Source organism: Rhinatrema bivittatum, chromosome 1 (assembly GCF_901001135.1).
Source record: "Rhinatrema bivittatum chromosome 1, aRhiBiv1.1, whole genome shotgun sequence".
In the NCBI taxonomy this organism is placed as follows: Eukaryota; Metazoa; Chordata; class Amphibia; order Gymnophiona; family Rhinatrematidae; genus Rhinatrema; species Rhinatrema bivittatum.
In genome coordinates, this window is record NC_042615.1 from 364,561,783 (window position 1) to 364,584,005 (window position 22,223).

The window sequence follows — 22,223 nt, forward strand, 5'->3', positions numbered from 1 at the left end:
TTTAGGCCCAGACAGCAGGAACATAGCACAGCAAGCATCCAATATAGAAGTCATGCTACAGGCTTTTATCACGTGACCAATGTGACCGGCACACTGGGTTATGCCCGAAGCCCCAATATTTGATCAGACTCCTCAGGACCTGTCCCTGCCCTGTCTTTTGTGGTTCTAAAGAAGATTGGATAAATTCCTGAAGAATAAGTCCATAAATAGTTAATAGCCAGATAGACTGGAGACAGTCAGCACTTATCCATGGGAGTGAGATACAACAAATAGATCAACTATTGGGGATCTGGCAGCTATGACCCAGGCTGGCCACTGGGCTGGATGGAACTTGATCTGACCCAACATGGCACTTCTTATGTTCTTCAATACTTGCATGCATTAAACTTAGTGAAGATTATTTTATAAACACCTTTATTTGGTTTCTGTAGAAATTTTTACCAATGGGAGCCAAGAACAGAATTTATCAACTACATAAGAATACAAGAATTGCCATGCTGGGTCAGACTAATAGTCCATTGAGCCCAGCACCCTGTCTCTGAGAGTGGATGATCCAGAACTACCCAATAGATCTTAATGGGGAGGATCTGTTCCCTATTGCTCACTCCTAGAAATAAGAGGTGGCGATCACCACATCTGCTTGGCTAATAATTGTTAATGGACCTGTCCTTTAGAATCTTATCTAAATTTGTTTTAAACCCAGCTATACTATTAATCTTAACCACATATCCCATCAACAAATTCCACAGCTTAATTATATGTTGACTGAAAAATACTCTATTAAATTTGTTTTAAGCCTGCTACCAGTTAGTTTCTTGGCATGCCTCTTAGTTTTAGTACTTTTTGAAAAGATAAATAACCATTCTCTATTAACATTTTCCAGCCACTCATGATTTTACAAAAACATGTGCATGCAACTTTATGCTAGCCAGCAGGTTCTAGTTTATTTATTTATTTATTTTATTTAAAAGCTTTTGTATACCACTTTTCCACAAGTGTTCATAGTGGTTTAAATGTTGACGTACATAATTAAAAACTAAACAAAGATATACATAAAAATATAAGTGTTGCACTTGGAGGAGGACCCTTGTCCTGGTTCAGTGGAGAACGGCTCCCAAGTAGGGACCAGGAAGCACCTGCCCCCAGGGGGTGGAGCACAGGAGGAGACAGAGGCTAGGATGAGCTTCACCACTGGAAACCTGTAGGGACCCGGGCCGCTTGGACTTAGGTGGGCCTCGCAGGGTCTCCCAGAGAGGTAGTAGAGCAGCATGCCCACGAATAGCAAGGGAGCACGGTTGGACTCTAGGCTGTAGGTAGGGATGTGAATCATTTTTCTGACGATTGGTTCACCTCCATAGGTTCCACCACGGGAGGAGGTGGTAGTGATGGAGGACTCTGGACATGCATGGGACGCAGTGTAGGAGAGCGGGAAGCCTTTACTTCTAGGTGCCTTTGCCGGAGACAATGGTCGATCTTCCCGGTGAGGGAAATCAGGTCCTCTAGAGACGTGGGAGTCTCACGGACGGAGAGTTCATCTTTGAGAACGCTGGAGAGTCCATCTAAGAAGATGGCTTGCAGACAATCTTCTTGCCACCCGAGCTCAGTAGCCAGGGTCCTGAACTCCACCGTATACTCAGACAGGGTCCGTGACCTTGACAGAGGTGGAGTTGATTATGGCTGACTTCAGCTTGGCAGTCTGGGTCTCCAAAGGTCTGCTTGATGAGAGCAACAAACTCGGATAGCTTGGAAAGCATGGGATCAGAGCGTTCCCATAATGGAGAGGCCCATGTAAGAGCCTTCCCTTCTAGGTGGGAAAGGATGAAGGTGTCTTTAGTGATTTCCTTCAGGAACAAGGAGGTTTGCAGTACAAATTACATGAAGCACTGATTGAGGAAGCAATGACAGGAACGTGGGTCCCCATTGTATCGGGGAGGTGCAGGGAGCACCAATGATGCTTTAGGTAGCATAAAGGCCAATAAACCCATTGGATTGGCCAGAGCTGTATCTCGCAGCTGGGATAGAAGCTCTTCCACTGAAGAGGCTAATGATTCCAAAGCCCTGCGATGTTCTTGGATTGCGGCGGCCAAACCCGGTAGGGCCCTGGAGGCGGGAGACTCCACTGAGTCCATGGCCATGGCAACCTGTTGTGCTTGGAGGTGGACCCTTGTCCTGGAGCAGTGGAGAATGGCTCCCTGGTAGGGGCCAGGAAGCACCTGCCCCCAGGGGGTGGAGCACAGGAGGAGACAGTTGCTAGGATGAGCTTCACCACTGGAAACCGCGGTCCCCCCGGGTGGATAGCCCATAGGGACCTGGGCCACTTGGACTTAGGTGGGCCTTGCAGGGTCTCCCAGAGAGGTAGTAGAGAGGCATGCTCATGAACAGCAAGGGAGCGTGGTCGGACACTAGGCGGTAGGTCTGGAGGAGCAAGGAAGGCCAGTACAGCGTAAGCGATGACAAGGCAAGGGACAAAGCCAGAATAAGGAGACGTGGTCAATGGCAGTTGGGGTCAGAATCTGAGGATCAGTCCGAGGAGTAGTCAACAAAGCAGGGGTCAGGTTTCAGAGGTCAGACGAGGTCACAAGGCAGGCAGAGGTCAGGATCCAGGCAGCTAACAGAATGGTCAAGGAGCTGGCCGAGGTCAGTACCAGAGAGACAGTCCGAGGGTACTACCTGGGGAAACAGGACAGGCAGACGCTGGAACAGAAGGATGCTGGAACAGAAGGACACTGGACAAGGATGGAACAGTAGGACGCTGGAACAAGGCTGGAACAAGACTGGAACAAGACTGTGAACGCGGAGGTAAACTAGTACACATACAGTGTCGACCCAATTGCCAAGGCAAGGAAGTGCAGGCAGGGACTTCCTTAAATCGTATGTTCAATCAGGGCACGCCACGGAGCTAGGATCCGCCTCTGGCCCTACAAGAGGCCAGGAGGTCCGCGCGCGCGTAGGGGCATGGCCAATGCCACTGGGGATGCCGAACTCTGGCGTGAAGCCTGGTGCGCAGTGGAAGGCCCGGCGACCGCTGCTGCAGGACGCCGAGGCCTGGAGGAGCTCGCGGCTGCTGCTGGGGAGGCCAACCCATGACCTGTAGAGAAGCTAGCAAGCTGAGCAGGCCCATGCGCAGGCTGGACGCGGATGGGGCAGCAACAATAAATATAGATACAAGTGCTAAATTACAATAAAAAAGCATTTCTATATATGACTTATAACCTCTGCCCCAAAATTTGTATATCGTAGAAGATATTAAACAATTGTAATGATGGAAATTATCATTCCTAGAGATGGATTACATCTTAAAATAAGCATAACCCTTTTCTGGGGAATGTGGCTTATTCTAAAGGGCCATAAAAGAATTTCTTAATCGGGGCTAGCAACCCTTTCCTTTCCTCAACTTTTCTGTGTCCAAGGGGTGGATTCTTCTCTATGGGGAGGAAGCTAAACGTCTGGGCCCAGGCACTGGAAACCCTCTGTGTGTGTTACCATAGCTCTTTGGTGCAGTTACCTGAAGTGACCTGGCTTGACTCACTGGATGGGTTTTCAAATAATATTTTTCTGGAAATTGTAGTAAGGCAATCAAGATGTATAAGTAACTTAAGGTCCATTTACATCCAGGTTTAATAGCATCATAAGAACATAAGAACATAAGAAAATGCCATACTGGGTCAGACCAAGGGTCCATCAAGCCCAGCATCCTGTTTCCAACAGTGGCCAATCCAGGCCATAAGAACCTGGCAAGTACCCAAAGACTAAGTCTATTCCATGTTACCATTGCTAATGGCAGTGGCTATTCTCTAGGTGAACTTAATAGCAGGTAATGGACTTCTCCTTCAAGAACTTATCCAATCCTTTTTTAAACACAGCTATACTAACTGCACTAACCACATCCTCTGGCAACAAATTCCAGAGTTTAATTGTGCGTTGAGTAAAAAAGAACTTTCTCCGATTACGGTAGTTTTAAATGTGCCCCATGCTAACTTCATGGAGTGCCCCCTAGTCTTTCTATTATCCGAAAGAGTAAATAACCAATTCACATCTACCTGTTCTAGACCTCTCATGATTTTAAACACCTCTATCATATCCCCCCTCAGTCATCTCTTCTCCAAGCTGAAAAGTCCTAACCTCTTTAGTCTTTCCTCATAGTACAGGATTTTAGAAGTTCTTTTCCTGTGTTAAGTGTCCTTCAGTGTGGGGAGTTGAAATCTTTGTGTCTTCCATTGCGGAAGAGTAGGTATTCCAGTGTTGCCGGGATGTCCGAACTGTGTGTAGGTCCCTGGTGCCCACAATACCTGAGGTCCACGGAGTGTGTCCTGATTTCCAGCCTGTCTGCAGTTATGCATCCTAGGGTGGAAAATCTGATTGGAGGTCCCCAGATGCCTTCTGTCTCTTTTCTCCAATACATATATCATGGGACCTGGGGGAAAGATCTACTCTGGAAGGTGATCTTAATCTCCAGTCTTTGGATATGGAAGGGGGCATACAAATGCTACCTTCCCAAAAATGTAAAAGCTCTAACAAAACAGCAATCTTACTGTAGTCTCTGTAACCTCCTCTTGGATGGGAGAAAAGGTGTGCAGATTCCTCCTGCACTCCTAGAGAGGAGATCTCTGCCTCCCAGAAGGTACAGGTCAATAGTAAAACATAACAAAATTATTCAAACATGGACAAAAACCTCTGTTTTCCTTCTTCTTGCCAGTCTTTATTACAAAGGGCTGGCAGAGCTGTATCGCTCCCTTACTGTGCTAGACTGAGGGCATAACTTGTAGAGCACACAAAACACTTTGTCCTCTATCAAAAGCATAGTTACACTGCCTCAATGATCCCTAGACTCACCCTCTCTTACAAGAAAGTATTCTACTATCTAGGTAAGCTTCATGGAGAGGTACCTTAGGGATAGTATTTTTCTTCCTAATTGCTAACCAAAAGGGCAGAGACCTAGGGCCATCTAGTGGAGACCATGGTGTCTCTACATAAGTATTTTAAAATTGTATCTTAGTGGGGTTTTTCTCCCTTTCTATATTTATCCTGATCACAGATACTACCATGTGGTCATTTTCATCAAATGTTCTGTGATCTGCAGCTGTTTTAGAATTCACTCCTACTATCTAAGAACCAGATCCAGACTTATTCCTATTCCTATTCTGGCTTTTAACTATTGTACCAAACAGGTCAGATATCAGGTAAATATTCGGATAAGCAAACCTATGCAAACTTTTCTCATGTTTGGATAATTGCCAGGTACTTATGGTCTGGATTGGCCACTGTTGGAAACAGGATGCTGGGCTGGACTTGATGGACCCTTGGTCTGACCCAGTATGGCAATTTCTTATGTTCTTATGTCTGTCAGAACTGAGATCCACTGTGTTAGAAGGAACAATAGAAGAATTAATTTTAGCTCATTATAGATGGAAAGTATACTGCTTTCCTGAGGGCTGCAATTAGTACTTTTTTTTTTTTTTTAAAAGGACATTTCTTCATTCTGTACTGGGAAATTTTTATTTTTATTGAATACAGCCTTTAGAGTCAGGGTCAGTGTATGGGTTCAAACGCAGGAATTCTAATCATTACTGGACCACATGCCTCTTTCTCGTATAATACTTTTCTTTTGTGTATACATAAAAAGGCAACCCATGTGGTTAGGAAGAAGGTAGAATGATCATTTATAGTAAAATTTGATCTGTTTCAATGACTTTCAATTTTTATTCTTGCCTTGACACCCTATGGCGAATGGTATTCTTTCCGTATTTACTGAAGGTGACAGGATTTATTGAGCCTCTCAGTTTTGTCCATTTAATTGATAAGTTGTTGCAACTTTTTTTTTTTTTTGCCTGGCATTGAACATTTCATTATTGACCAACATACAGAGGACATGGATATCTGAAAATGGACAGGAAAACTGCCAACAAAAATACTTTGCAATATAATACAATACAGTGCAACTTATATTGTGCCTTCACAATTCAAAGCAGAAGTACTAGGGATAAGCAAAAAATTGTAACTCCATAGTATATCTATCAAAAGGCTTGCTGGAATAATAAACCACCTAATCTTGTTTTTAAAGTGAAACAGGGATCAAAGGGATGAGCAAAATCAATGAACCGAAAATGTATGAGGCAAATGAAATATATCTTACATGTAAATATTTTTTTAGCTCGAAGAAAGAGAGGTAAATGAGAGATTAGATAGCAATTGTTTGAAAAAGATGAGCAAATAATTCTTTTAATAATTTCTTTTGGGTAAGGTTTTTAGGACCTAGTTTATAAAAGACTTTACAGTGCATAATGGCATTTAAAAAATATAATGGTCTGATATATCAAGGTCTTTTTCTATGAACACCAAATGGATGAATAAACTTAGGAATTCAGACTCTAAGATGTACCCTGAACAATGATCTTTTTGAACTGGTGAAAATGCATTGGTCTGCTCAAGTTTGATATAAAATATGACTAAGTACTGTATTTGTTCTAGAGACTGATGTGAAAAACAATGGTAAAGCAATACATGCTCAGTATTATTTTTATGGTGGGTATATATTCCAGTAGCTTTCCACTTTGAAAATAGCAATCCAATGCTAATATGACCCTCTGGCCTCTCCCCTTTCAGAATTGCTTCAGATGCTACATGGAGTTTCTTTCTGGTACTCCCTGGCAAAAGGTTGATGGAAGTCTCTCTCTTTTCAATTCCCAATGCCCCCATTGGGAACCCTTACCAGCTTCTGAGGTGTCAAAGTCCCAGTCTCCATGCTATAGTTAGGGATGACTCCCCTTAGTTGTGGTATCTGTCACTTCATTACTCTTTCTTTGGAATTCCAGTTGAGTTCCTCTGGCTACCTCCACTTTAGTCTTTTCTAGCTCTGCCAGCTTAGACCATAGATGTGAGTAGATCTTGGTCTCTCCATCTTCCAGAGCTACTAACAAGGACTATGTATTTTCTCTTTTCTTTTAATATCTGCCAAAGTTTATTGGCTCTCTGTTCTATGTTCCTGGAAATATAGCATTTGTTCTAGCTGTATTATATTACATTACATTATATTGTGACCTCTAGTGCCTCCAATACATGCTATCACACACCTTCCCCCTTTCCCAGGGAGTGTTTACATTCTTGGCATAACCTATCTCCCTTCCTTTCCATGAGAGAGAGTCAGTAATTGGATGCTCTTTACTTGGATGTAGAATATGGTGAAATGATATGGCAGTAAGGTTGAATACCTTGACCTTAGTGCAGCATTTGACACTATAGACCATTCATCACTTAAGTAGTATTGGGATTGGTGACATATGTCTAAGGTGGTTTTCTTCTTTTTGAAAAGATCGTTCACAATCTGTTTACACCTAAGGTAAATTCTCCGATAGATTTGATCTTAATACTGGAGTGCCTCAGGGGTCTTCCCTGTCTCCTGTTCTTTTTAATATCTACATAGCCCCAATATGTAAAATACTGGCTCAACTGGATGTGGGTTATTGGCTATATATGGACGATATCCAGTTTTATATACCCATTCAAGATTCACTTGAATCCTTTTTGAAGAGGATCGTATCTTGTCTGAAAGTTCTGAAAGATTGGTTATTTAAAAACAAACTACTGTTGAATGTTTCTAAAAACAGAAATCCTGCACCTGGCGAGGTTTCCAGATCCTGATTTGCCAAAATTTTTATTGTTAGACAATCTACAAATACCAATTGTAACAGAAGCTAGGAATTTAGGATTTATCCTGATACAACCTTATCCTTGAAGCCTCAAATATCTAAGGTTATAAAAACGTCTTATTTCAAGTTACATTTATTACGGAGATTACAACCATTGCTAAGCCAGACAGATTTAAGAACAACTATACAGTCTATAGTACTATCTCCACTTGACTACTATAATTCTTTATACTTAGGCCTACCACAAAAATCGTTGAGAGCCTTACAATTGATACAGAAGTCAGCAGCCAGAGTCATTGCAGGTGTGAGAGATAGGGAACAAATTACCCCAACATTGATCAGTCTACATTTCCTGCCAATTAAATGGAGGATCATCTTTAAAATCATCTTACATGTATTTAAGGGTATCAATGGGTTGGCTCCCTCTAGTTTCAATTCAGCATTAAGATTGTACCATCTTTCTCGCTGTCTTAGATCTTCATCTTAACATCTTTTGATTGTCCCTCCTCCAAAAAGTATTAACCTCAATGAGATCAGAGAGAAGCTTGTTATGCTCCGCAGCTGCGGCCACTGTTGCTTACCTCTTTGTTTGCTGCCTTAGCTCCATTAGGGGAACTCACAGCCTCTGCCAGCTACCTCCGGCCTTCCACTCTCCATTCTCGGGCCTCCTCGAGTGGCATGGATGCCACCGACCACCATCCTACCCGTGGGATTCCATAGATGCGTGTGCGCGCTCCCCAACCTGCTGTAACCACGTCATGGTGGTAACCTCGGGGGAGTCCCCACCAGATGTCGTCACTCAACCTGGATACTTAAGCTCACCAGCCCAGACAGACAGCGACTTCGCAATGAGTTCACTTGCTACAACTATCTACTCTCTTTGCAACACTGTTCCGGTTCCTACTTCCGTGTTGGAGACTATCGGGTACCTGCTACTCGGGGGCCTATCTCGTCTCTTGGCTATCTGCTCCTCGGAGGGCCTTCACACAGATTCCTGCCTGCCTCTCTCCCCAAAGCTTCTCCAGACCTGCTACTGCCTTCAGTCGCTGTGAGTACTATGCTGTGGTTCCTGTTGTATTCTCTACATGGGATCTCTCTCCGGTATACGCCGCTCTGCGGACCATTGCCATGTCCTCCCATGAGGGCCTCTCTTATATACCATCTCTACGGACCCACTGTACTTTAGTGACCGTACTGCTACCGGCAACCCCGCTCCTCAGGTAGTGCTATTACTACTTAGTCTACTCCAGTTCCCGAGCTGAGTCTGACATCAGCAGCTGCGCTGTTGCTCCGTGGCCCGCCTCAGGGGTCACTCTCTCTCTCATTCTACCCGCTGCTTAATCCCATCCCACAGCCGAGATTCCACCTCCCGACGGTGAAGCTCAGTGGGGCTCCTCCCCCTGGGTGGTTCCACCTCTCTCCTCGGTCAAAGGGTCCACATATTTACAAATCCTAACAAAGCTCTTTTTTGCTTAGGGTCCAGTATTATGGAATTCCCTCCCCTCTGATTTAAAAGAGGAAGTAACATTTTTAAAATTCAGGAAGCATCTTAAAACTTATCTGTTTACTCGGGCTTTCTTTGATGCATAGCCATAGGAACATCAAATTAGTTTGATAAAGAAAAGCTAATGTTTAATGAGTAAATTTATCCAGATAACATTTCCACTCACTGGCTAGTTGTATATCAACCTAATAAATGAAGCTTGACCGACGTGCCGCAAATGCGCAGTAGAGAGCAGCTCTACTGCGCATGTGCGGGCAAGCACGTCGGTCTCAGCGAACGTCAGCTGAATTTATCAACACGGCGGCGGCGGCGACAAGGAACTGCGGCGTCGAGCGGCAGCAATGAAGATGAGGAGCGGCGGCAGCGGCGGTGGCGAAGATGAGGAGCGGCAGCAGCGGCGGCGGCGAAGATGAGGAGCGGCGGCGGCGAAGATGAGGAGCGGCAGCAGCGGCGGCGGCGAAGATGAGGAGCGGCGGCGGCGAAGATGAGGAGCGGCAGCAGCAGTGGCGTCGACGAGTGGCCGCAGTGGCGGCGAAGATGAGGAGCGGCAGCAGCAGTGGCGTCGTCAAGTGGCAGCAGCAGCAGCGTCGTCGTCGAGCGGCCGCAGCGGCGACGGCGGCAAAGATGAGGAGCGGCAGCAGTGAGGGAGGAGAGAGAGAGGGAGGGACTGACTGAGAGGGAGGGACTGACTGAGAGGGGAGGAGAGAGAGAGGGAGGGACTGACTGAGAGGGAGGGACTGAGTGAGAGGGGAGGAGAGAGAGAGGGAGGGACTGAGTGAGAGGGAGGGAGGGGGGGAGTGAGTGAGAGGGAGGGAGAGGGGGGAGGGAGTGAGAGGAGGGGGGGGAGGGGAGGAGAGAGAGAGGGAGGGAGAGGGGGGAGGGAGAGAGAGGGAGAGGGAGGGAGAGGGGGGAGGGAGGGAGTGAGTGGGACTGAGTGAGAGGGGAGGGAGTGAGTGGGACTGAGTGAGAGGGGGAGAGGGAGTGAGTGGGACTGAGTGAGAGGGAGGGAGAGGGGGGAGGGAGTGAGTGAGAGGGAGGGAGAGGGAGAGAGAGGGAGGGAGAGAGAGGGAGAGGGAGGGAGAGGGGGGAGTGAGTGAGTGGGACTGAGTGAGAGGGAGGGAGGGAGAGGGGGAGGGAGTGAGTGGGACTGAGTGAGAGGGGGAGTGAGTGGGACTGAGTGAGAGGGGGAGAGGGAGTGAGTGGGACTGAGTGAGAGGGGGGAGGGATTGAGTGGGACTGAGGGAGAGGGGGGAGGGAGTGGGACTGAGTGGGAGGGAGAGAGAGGGGGGGAGGGAGAGAGGGGGATTGAGTGGGATTGAGTGGGAGGGAGGGAGAGAGAGGGGGGAGGGAGTGAGTGGGACTGAGTGAGAGAGGGAGGAAGGGAGTGAGTGGGACAGAGTGAGAGGGGGGAGGGGAGTGGGACTGAGTGGGAGGGAGGGGGGGAGGGAGTGAGTGGGACTGAGTGGGAGGGAGGGGACTGAGTGAGAGGGAGGGAGGGACTCAGTGAGAGGAAAGAGAGAGTGTGTGGGAGGGTGGGGAGGAGTGGGTGAGTGTGTGGGAGGGAGGGAGGTAGGGGATGGTGAAGAGTGAGGGAGAGAGAGAATGAGGGGGAGGTGAGAGACAGAGGGATATGAGTAAGTGGAAGGGTAAGAAGTTGTGGAGCAGAGAAAAAGGGAGTGGAGGAGGGCTGAGGGAGAGGGGATTGGATTGAGAGAGGGTGGGGAGTGACTGAAGGAAGGGGAGAGAGGTTGGAGTGACTGAGGGAAGGGGAGAGGGTGAGAGTGAGGGGAAGGAGGCAGTGGGAGACAGAGGGTGAGTAAGACTGAGTGGAGGGAAGGGGGTGATTGAACGAGGGGAAGGGGGAGTGAGGGAGAAAATGTGTAGAAGGGTGCTGTGTTCGAAAATGGACTGAAAAAATTTTTTAATGTAGCCCCGTGCTTAACGGCTTGTTTAAATAATAAAAAAATATATCCACAAAAGGTCAGATCTATAGTTCTTACATACAACGTGTTAAACTTAGGACGTGAAGTATTGGTTGTTTCTTTTTTTCTAGTTCAATATTTCTCTTGCCTTGTTTTTTCTAATAAATTATAATGCAGTTTCTTCCATATCATGCAAAAAGCTTTTCCACACGGCCAGCTCATTTTGCTGATGAGAAAACGTTCACGATTATAATTAATTACAGGCCTACTTCTTGATTGCCTGGTTTTTTGAAATACAAAATTATCACTTGAAATCCTTTTAACAATCTAGAGGTATGTAGCTATTTTGATATACCACATTTAATGGAAATCTTGAATTCTGAGAAATATAGAACTTATGTTACACTCAAAGATTTGTTAATGCAGAGCTTTAACTATTTAAAATCAACAATCAAATTTTGCCTAGCATATAATTTGCTGTGCCTTTTCGTATATAATTTCTAAGACAGTTACAGACGTGGTTAGTCTATGTTTTTGGTAGTCAAGGTTGTAGTATACTTAAAATGCTGGAATCATTAGGATAAAGACAATGTTCAGGTATCATTTTCTAGTTTGCCACTGCTTTGGTGGTCATGTTTGTCTTCTGGTTACTTCTTGTAGCAAGGAACTGAGGCCTCAGTAACTGTCTAGTAGTAGTTTTAGCCACCCTTCAACAGTTCAGTCCCTATCTCCCAGGGGTATAATTACCCTCAGGCCAATGCAATATCAGCACGTAAAAAATGTACATCCAAACTGGGCGCACAATTTTTGAACGTACGCACATCCACCTGTCCTGGGCGCTCAATGCAAAAGGCAAATGAGCCGCTGCACTAAAAGGGACGTGCAATGGGTAATTTGTGCGTCCCTAGCACTCTGCATCGGACGCCCAGGAGAACTGGCTGTGCATCTAGAACAGCCTGGCCAGAGCTCCCGCCCCCAACACTGGCAGGGCTGTTCCTGATTGGCCCTTTCCACTGGCACTTGTCAGTGAATGGACCAATTGGCAGGAAGTGAAGGAGTGAATAAATGAATATCAAGTGCCCGACACTTAAATATTAATATATTCACTTCTTTATTCACTGCCGGCAGGGGTTTTGATTCGGTCATACCTTGTGGATGCTGCTTTCTGTGGTCCCCCTATGAGGAACCATAGAAAGCAGGATTTTTTTTTTTTTGTTAAGCCCTTGAGAGGGACATAATTCTGCTTTCTGTGGTTCCTTCTATTTAGTATCGCTAAGATACTAATAGGAGGAATCACAGAAAGCAGGATTTTTGGGGTTTTTTTCCATCAGCCCTTGAGTGACACATGCTTTAATGCCTGCTCCCGGGTAGGCATTAAATTTGCAGCGTTAAAATGGGTGCCGCAGCCGCGCAACAATTTTTTTCATCGGGGGGATAATAGCTAATAGCCTGATCAACATGAACTTACATGTGATGAACACTATTAGCTACATGCTGTTTTGGAAGCGTGTTTTGGATGTGCTAATCCCCTTATTGCATTCATATGTTCAAAACAGGGGTCCAAGCACGTGTTAAGCCGTGCGCTCAGCCAAGCACATTATATTGCATTGGCCTGTCTGAGTTGTAAGTTTCTGCAATTTTTTTCTCCTGGCAGGACGTCACTTTGGGGTAGATTTTCAAAAACGGCGCGTTGGCGTACTTTTGTTGGCGCTCCAGGCGCCAACAAAAGTACGCAGGATTTTAGTAGATACGCGCGTAGCCGCTAAAATCCTGGATCGGCGCGCGCAAGGCTACCGATTCCGTGTAGCCGGTGCGCGCCGAGCCGCGCAGCCTACCTCCGTTCCCTCCGAGGCCGCTCCGAAATCGGAGCGGCCTCGGAGGGAATTTCCTAACGCCCTCCCCTCACCTTCCCCTCCCTTCCTCTACCTAACCCACCCCCCCCTAGACGCGACCCGGGGGCGGTTTCGGAGGGCGCGGCCATGCCCCCGGACCGCCCCAGGCCGAAACCACGCCCCCGGGCCCGCCCCCGAAACGCCGCGTCCCGCCCTGAAAACGGCGCGCCGCTCGGCCCCGCCCCCCTCGGAAAACCCCGGGACTTACGCGAGTCCCGGGGCTCTGCGCGCGCCGGTGCGCCTATTGAACATAGGCGCACCGGCGCGCAGGGCCCTGCTCGCGTAAATCCGGGCGGATTTACGCGAGCAGGGCTCTTAAAATCCGCCCCTTTCTGTTTTTAGCTGACGGAAAGGATTCTATCTTCTTTCTGCTCCTTTCTCCCTTCTTTAGCCCTATTTAAGCCAACCCAGTCATAGACTTTTGAGTTTTGGACAGCCTACTACTTAGAACTTTACCCAGAGATCCTTTCTTTTAAGCTTTCAATGGACTGAAAAACAACACTGACTGACAAGCGTTTTGATTTCTTTTGGCCTCGTGTGTCCCTTTTGTATGAAATATCATATTATTGCATAATGCATTGAGTGAGTGATATAATGATATAATGCATCTTAATCATCCATTTTGAATGGGAAAGATAGTATATAGATTAGCATTTCATCCATTATAATGTAGCATACCTGTATTTATCAACAAGGCAGATAGTTCCAGTGTACCTACAGTGAATCAGTGTGTCAGGCTCAGTCAAGAATTGACTAGTAGTGATTTATTTTTTTGTATATATACTAGAGAAATGCTGCCCAGGGAGGGAAAGGTAGGTGGAGATGATAAAAAGTCGGGTGAGAAAATACTGGAGAGGAAAAAGAGAGAGCGGGAAGAGGGAGACTGAAGAGCGAGCAGGATGGAAAAGAGAGAGGACTGGAGACAGGCCTGGTGCGACCGGGTGTGCACACCGTGCATTTGCATGTGGCAGCACACCTGGGGGAGTGGCAGCAGCAGGAGAGGCCACAGGCTGTCAGTGGAGCTCAACCTGCTGGAGGCCAAAAATGATAAAAGGTCACAAAGAGAGAGGCAGATGTATGAATGTGCTTAGTGCAGGTGACGTCACCAGCAGAGCTTAATTTGCTGGTAGCCTAAAATAAAGGAAGGCTGCAAAGAAGAGATGTGGGCCACCATCAGCCAAAAATGGGGAAAGGCAGCAATAATGTTCCATTTTAGCTGTGTTCATGCTTGTACCCAGTTCCCCCCCCCCCCCCCCCCCATCCCCATCTCAGAAGGCCAGCAGGGCTGAAGCAAAGACAAGCCCGCAGAGCCGTGGTAGAGCTCATCTCACCGTGGCCTGAAGAAAAGAAAAGGCCATGTGTGTCTATGTGTATGTCAGTGTGAGAGCCTGTGTGCATGTGTATGAGTGTGTATCTGTCATTGCATGTGTATGTGAAAGCTTTCATGTCTATGTGAAAGCCTGTACGTATGTTTATGTGTGTCTATGTCTGTGTGAGAGTTTGTGTGTGTGTGTGTCTGAGAGCCTGTGTGCATGTGTATGTGTGTGTGTCTGTGTGCATGTGTGTATCTGTAAGAGCCTTTGTGTCACATATAGTCTCTCCCAGGCATGTATACACACATAATGTGTCCGTGATGGGGAGAGAGCCTGTGTATGTAAGAGAGAGGGCGTGTGTGTGAGAGTACAGGAATGTATATGAGAGAGGGAGTGTGTGAGAATATGAAGGTGTTATTGTGTGTGTGAAGATAGTTTGTGCAGTCCTACCTCCCTCTATCCACAGCAATCTCAGGGTGATTGGAAATCAAAAGATCTCAGGTATAGAGAGCAGGAGATTTTTTTTAATCCTTACTAGTTATAATTATTGAGTGTAATTTGATGTTTCTGCTGTTTTGAAATATGTTATTGTTTTTTTGGGAAAATTTTTAAAAGGGCCCGGCCACACGCGTAAACCCCGGGATACGTGTAAGTACCGGGGCCTTAAAAGGGGGTGGTCTGCAGGGCGGGGCGAGTTAGAGGCTCCCGGTACAGCGGACATTTGCCACTGTGCCAGGGGATCGCATGCTGACAGGGTGCCGGCGCGCACAACTTGCTCCTGTTCCTTTGCAGGAGCAAAAGTTAAGTTAAAAAAATGGAGGGAGGCTAGAATAGGGATAGGAGGAGGGTAGGATAGGGGAAGGGAGGTTAGCGTAAGGGGTTGGGAAGTTCCCTCCCAGTCCGCTCCTTATTTGGAGCGGACTGGGAGGAACTGGGGAAGGCCCTGATGCGTCGCCGCATGAATTTGCTAAATTATACCCCCCTTGCATGTGCCGATCTGGAATTTTATCGTGCATGTTATAAAATTGCATGTCCATGTGTGCTTGCTGGGTAGGGCGCACACATGGACTCGCGCGTGTATTTTTTGAAAATCTACCCCTTTTTAATTATTGGATTTTTTTTTATTCGTTGGATGTTTTGAAATATTTTATTGGTGTCTGGAAAATTTTGGATGTTCTATTTGTTAACGGGTTTGAAATTTTTTTTAATGAATATGATTTTACTATTATGATTGATAATTTATATTTATTTTATTCAATTTTTTATGAAGAATGGTAATGTTTCTGTTTTTCTATTGTTGCTTTGTATATAGAGGCTCACTTGTTGTGGGTTCCAGTTTAGTTCTTCTCAGCATGTTTCTATTTATACTTTCTGGGCTCTTTATTCTGTCAAGATCTCTCTGTGTTCTGCATGTGATACCAAGGGGGACGATGCAATACAGTGCGCTCAGCCGAGCGCACTGTTTAACCCGCTTTCGGAAGCGGGTTAAATAGGCACTAATCCACCCCCAATGAAATAGGGGGATTAGCGCCTATTTAACGGGCGTCCGACATGGAGTGAATGAATTGGCACTCGTTACATGCGCACATTTATTGCTCAGATATTAACGCCTGCCTGGAGCAGGCATCAATAGCTGAGCGCATTGAAAAGAAGTACAGAAAAGCAGAAAAACTGCTTTTCTGTACTTCTTTTTTAAAGTAAAAAAAATAAAATAAAATAACTTGGCAGACCGCCGAGTTATGAAGACCGACGCTGGTAAACTCCATTTTCATTACTGGCAGACAGCGGTGGGTCGCTTTAGCAAGGAGGCACTAATGTCGCGCAAGCAACCCTAGTGCCTCCTTCCTAGCGCGACCTCCTAATTTACATATTGCATGTTGACCCCCTTGCGGGCGCCATGCATGCCTTAAGAAAGTGGGCACTAAAAAGTCAGTTCCCACTTTCCGCGAAGATTATTGCATCAGCCCCAAGTTGAGGTATTCTTGTACCATATCATTTATCTGTAGGGATCTACAACAGTCTGATTTGTTCTGTTTTTCTAATAGGAGGTGTTTTGGTGTTCTAGGGCCTGATATAATATGTGCACTGTTGCCTTTTCATAAATAAGGTTGTTCCAATTAAATGCTGGCAGTTAAGTTTGTTTTGGTATGGGAGGATTGCTATAATGTATTTATGTAATTTATATACCGTCATTCCAAAATAAAATCACAATGGTTTACAAAATCAGTATTCAGATTCTGGGTCAGCATTCCCATAATGGGTCAACATTCATATTCTGGGTCGGTACAATGGCAGATACATATTCAAAGTCATATTTTTACATAACCTAGTTCATCGCAATATCAAATGCATATTCTAGGCTGACACATTAATATCAAGTACAAATAAACTAGGGTGCTATGATGGATTGAATCCTATAATTTTCAATACATTATCCTTTGTTATACTCAGAAGTTGTCTTGTTATAATTTACATTGGTCAATACTAGTTGCTCAATCTACTATCATAACCTTAGTTCTGACAGTGACATTATTGGTATATTGGTATTTTACGTTAATTGTAAGCATTTCAATAGAGTCATGTTTTCAGTTCTCATTTAAAATTCTTTCTTTCTGTTATCTGACATAGTGACTCTGGAAGAGAGTTCCACATCTTGGGACCCGCTATGAAGAACATTCAGTCTCTTATTTGTGTTAGGTGTGTGCTCCATATTGTAGGCACCTTTAGAAGTGTTTTGTTTTGCAGTCTTAGGGCTTTCTGCGGAGTGTATGGTTGAAGTGTTACTTTTATTAAGCATGGGTTAATGTTGTTGATGATATTAAAATTAGAGTTAAGACTTTATAATGAATTCTGGATTGTATAGGAAGCCAGTGCAGTGCTATTAATGAGGGGGTGATGTGGTCAAATTTCCTTGCCCTAGTAGGAGTCTGCCTGAGGCATTTTGTAGTAATTGTAGTGGTTTTAATAGTTGGAGAGTAGTCCTAGTAATAGAGAGCTGCAGTAATCTAGGATTGAAAATATTTGTGTTTTTAAAAGAGTGAGGAAGTCCTATCTTTTAGTAATGGTTTCAACCAGTGTAGTATTCTCAGCTTGGTGTATCCTGTTTTAATTAATTTGCTTATATTCTCTTTCACTGAAAAGTTCTCATCGATCTGTATTCCTAGGTCCTGTACTTGATCTGATGGTGTGATGTTAAAATTTCTGAAGTCTAGGGTTGGTGGTTTGATTATCGTGGAGTTTCTCCTTAGCCATATGATTTTAGGGTTTTTTATTTTTAGTGTTAGTTTTCAGCTGAGATAGTTTTTGTTGTATTGTATGTAGACAGTCGAAGGCAATTCTTTCAAATGGTTTTGTTGAATGGGATATAGAATTATATGTCACTGAGACGTGAGGAAAAAAATGGCTGACTGAGCAGGGCTATGCTTGTGATGCTCACACCAGGTCACACCGCTCTAACTCGATATGCCCCACTCTGGCAGAAAACAATGGCTGCATTGTTACCTCAGGTTTTGGTCCCAATGGATGTCCATGTGCTGTGAGGATCTTTGGCACCGGAAGCTGTCTCGCTGGAGGAATGCCGAGAGGAAGTGGAACCCAATGTCCTCCCTGAGCTCTTGACATCATTCTCCTAGGTGCAACAGAGTGCCCCGGGAAACCCCGCTGAGACCAAGAGCAGTTTTGGCACTTCAAGAAATGGCATCGGTGGACGCTGAAGGAGATAGATTTCAATGGTCTCTTGTTGGAGAGGCTTCGGGAGTGATTTCAAAACCACTCAAAGTACTCAGAGATCCCAGGGACCATGCTAACAATGCTGCAGTGGGATAATTTGAGAAGAATCTTACTAAAAATATTGGAATAGCAACACCAGAGTTGGTAAGACCTGCCTTATTTACCTTGGAATTGATTTGGGAAGCCAATTCAGATAGGGGTAGATTTTTAAAAAACGGCGCTGTTGGCGTACTTTTGTTCGCGCTCCAGGCGCGAACAAAAGTACGCTGGATTTTAGTAGATACGCACGTAGCCGCGCGTATCTGCTAAAATCCAGGATCGGCGCGCGCAAGGCTGCCGATTTTGGGCAGCCGGCGCGTGCCGAGCCGCGCAGTCTGCCTCCGTTCCCTCTGAGGCCGCTCCGAAATCGGAGTGGCCTCGGAGGGAACTCTCTTTCGCGCTCTCCCCTCACCTTCCCCTCCCTTCCTCTACCTAACACCCCCCTGGCCCTATCTAAACCCCCCCCCTACCTTTGTCCGGGGATTTACGCCTCCCGGAGGGAGAAGTAAATCCCCGCGTGCCAGCAGGCCGCTGGCACGCCGAGACGCAACCTGGGGACGTTTCCGGAGGGCCATGCCCGCCCCCGAAACGCCACATCCCGCCCCCAATACGGCGCGTCGATCGGCCCCGCCCCCGACACGCCCCCGACAAAAAACCCCAGGACTTACGCGAGTCCCGGGGCTCTGTGCGCGCCGGCAGGCCTATGGAAAATAGGTGCGCCGGCGCGCAAGGCCCTGCTCGCATAAATCCAGGCGGATTTACGCGAGCAGGGCTTTTAAAATCCGCACCTAAGTGCATCCAAGTGATGGATTAAATATAATAATTTTTTTTTTTGGACTAGGGGTGGCTGGTATCTTTATCACTATTAAAAGAACACAAGAAAGTCTGGTTAGTAACTAATGAGAGTCCACTACCTTGGGTATCACTCCTACCTGCTTCAAAAACAGATCCTTGTCTTTTCTATCTAGTGCTTTTGGTTCAATAGAGACGTCATCCTAATCAAACTTATCTGAGACACAGCTGTGAGAGCCTGAGACTAAAGGAAGCAACATTTTGTTATTGCATTGTGGTTGCAGTTGTGAAAGAAGCATTAGGGAAGAAGATGGCGAGAAAGTTAAAAATTGAGAATGCAGATAAGGGCCGCTCTTCAGGAGTATACTTTTTTGATCATGAAGATGATTGTAATCATGGCAACGAAGAAGAGTGATGACATAGCCAATCCAACTGAGTGTAATATCAGATCTGGTAGTGAGGCAAAACTACTATGTGCTAGGATGTGAATCGTTTTTTGACGATTTTAAATATCGTCCGATATATTTTAAATCGTCAAAAATCGTTTAGGGCCACGATACAATACCAATTCCCCCGATTATCATTAAAAAATCGTAAATCGGGGGAAGGGGGAGGGCAGGAAAACCGGCACACTAAAACCCCCTAAAAACCCCCCCCCGACCACTTTAAATTAAATCCCCCACCCTCCCGAACCCCCCCCAAATGCTTTAAATAACCTGGGGATCCAGCGGTGGTCCAGAACGGCGGCGGTCCGGAACGGCCCCCTCAATTGAATCCTGTTGTCTTCAGCCGGCGCCATTTTGCAAGATGGCCGCGGCCATAGACAAAAACGATTCGACGCAGGAGGTCGTCCGGACCCCCGCCTGGACTTTTGGCAAGTCTTGTGGGGGTCAGGAGGCCCCCCCCAAGCTGGCCAAAGTTTCTGGGAGTCCAGCAGGGTTCAGGAAGCGATTTCTTGCCGCGAATCGTTTTCCGTACGGAAAATGGCGCCGGCAGGAGATCGACTGCAGGAGGTTGTTCAGCGGCGGTCCGCCATTTTGCGGTGGCCATTTTGCAAAATGGCGCCGGCTGAAGACAACAGGATTTAATTGAGGGGGCCGTTCCGGACCGCCGCCGTTCTGGACCACCGCTGGATCCCCAGGTTATTTAAAGCCTTGGGGGGGGGGGGGGTTCGGGAGGGTGGGGGATTTAATTTAAAGGGTCGGGGGTGGGTTTTAGGGGGTTTTAGTGTGTCGGCTCACGATTTTAACGATTTTCACGATAGTTTACACACCCAAACGGCAACAATACGATTCCCTCCCCCTCCCAGCCGAAATCGATCGTTAAGACGATCGAGGACACGATTCACATCTCTACTATGTGCAGCTATAGTGGCAAACCTGGAGGGCACTGCTATAGTAATTCCATGGAGAAAAAGTTAGTTTCCTCTGATTACTGAAATTTTGCAGCAGTGATATCCAAGAATTACTATTGGGCATCATGCTACTTGTGTAATAGGACTTGCAGCAGGAATGCCTGCATGCCAGCAACCTACTGCAACACTTGAATAAAATGAATTTACAATAGAAGGAATAAAGATCAACAAATAGGTTGTATTTTGAAAACTTTATAGGATTTTGATATTTTTTATAGGACTAACAATATATTTTTGACTAGCTTTCAAGGGCTAGCCCCATACAGTTAGTATTGTAGTAAGAGTTTCTCCAAATTACCATTGCTCTTGTTTCATCAAATACCTTTTATCCAGGTCTTTTCTTCAGTCCCCCACATAGGTAAACAACTCATCTCATTCCCTCTGCTATAGTAGTGACTATTGTACATCCAGTTCTTGCCTCAGCCCCCACCCCCATCCCAGCTGACTCCAACATCCATTTAATAGGGGGCAACAATGATTACCAGAGCCATGCTGATGTAGTGCTGCTACACCAATAGCAATAGCAGCTATAATAGGTTTATATTTGAATCCTGTCTTAGCACTTGGTTTTCACAGGGTTCGACAAGTAGCACTTCTATCGGTAACTGAAAGTATTGTGTCATTTAATAAGTTCCTGAGCTTCACTGCAACATGTATCAGAATCACTAAAGCTCTGATGGACAAGTGGAATTGAGCATGGTAAGGGCTACATGACAGTGCCAGTTCACTGGATTCCTTTGTATGCTGCTCTGTCATCAATTTCACCAACCTCATTATTCTTCTCTTCCAAAACTTAAGGTGTAATCAGTACCTTAGAGATTTTTCAGAAGGAAAATGTGCACCTTTATTTGTGATCATATCTCCCCTTTTTAAAAATATTTCCTTGACAGTATTCTTTTGCTGTCCATGCTATATTTATGCTAACACACAACTTTCAGTGCTGCATAGGATTCTGATAAGGAGTCAAATACGGTAGAATCTTCATGACTTCTTTTTAATTGCCAATGAAATTATCTAAAACTTTTCTAAAAAAAAAAAAGAAGAGCTTTCATTGAATTTTAAACTTTTAGAAATACACCAAAAAAATACAAAATCCAGCATTCATGTTGCAAGTATTAAACTCTTGACAGAGACAAATGCAATGTTAATGTGCTCTCACCAAGATATATCTTCCTTAAGTACCAAAAAGACAAAAACGATAATTTTATAGAGCCAACACAGTGGGATTTATATGGAATGCAGCCAGCCACATAATTAACAAAAAAGCTTAACAGGCCACAATCTAGTTCAAACATGCTAGAAAAATACAAACATTTCTATTAATCAACAATGTCACAATAATCCCAAAAAGGATTCCTTATCTCTCAGAAATTCTCTTCTTTCTTATATATATACTCTGTGTGTATACACACACACACACACACACACACACACATATATATATATATATATATGTTATATTATTCTTAGCAATATATTACAATATCACAAATTGGGGACAATGAAACTAGATACACTACAATTATATAATGATTAAACCCCGCTGTATATTATCTAATGTTATTATAACCTTTATTTAAGCATGTGTTCATTGCATAATATAGCTAACCATAGCAAAATAATCAATAAAAATTAAATCATTCACTCTCATCCATACTTACACTCAATCACATATTCACTCACACACATTAAAATAGCAATTTTTGCATAAGTATGACAAACAGTCAAAAAAGATAACAAGATTGTATGCGAACGTCTTAAGTTATACTTCATAAATCATTTGTTTAAAATGCGAAAGAACCATCCTTAGTATATAAAATGGCTAAAGGCAATTCTTTTGTTGCTATCCAGAAGGTAAAGGCACTTTTGTGGACAATGAATTCATAAAAATGATGCAACAGTTTCTCTGAAGCAATTCCACAATCAATCCTGTTTAATGTAAATAAACAGAAGATTTCTAAAAGTTCCCCCA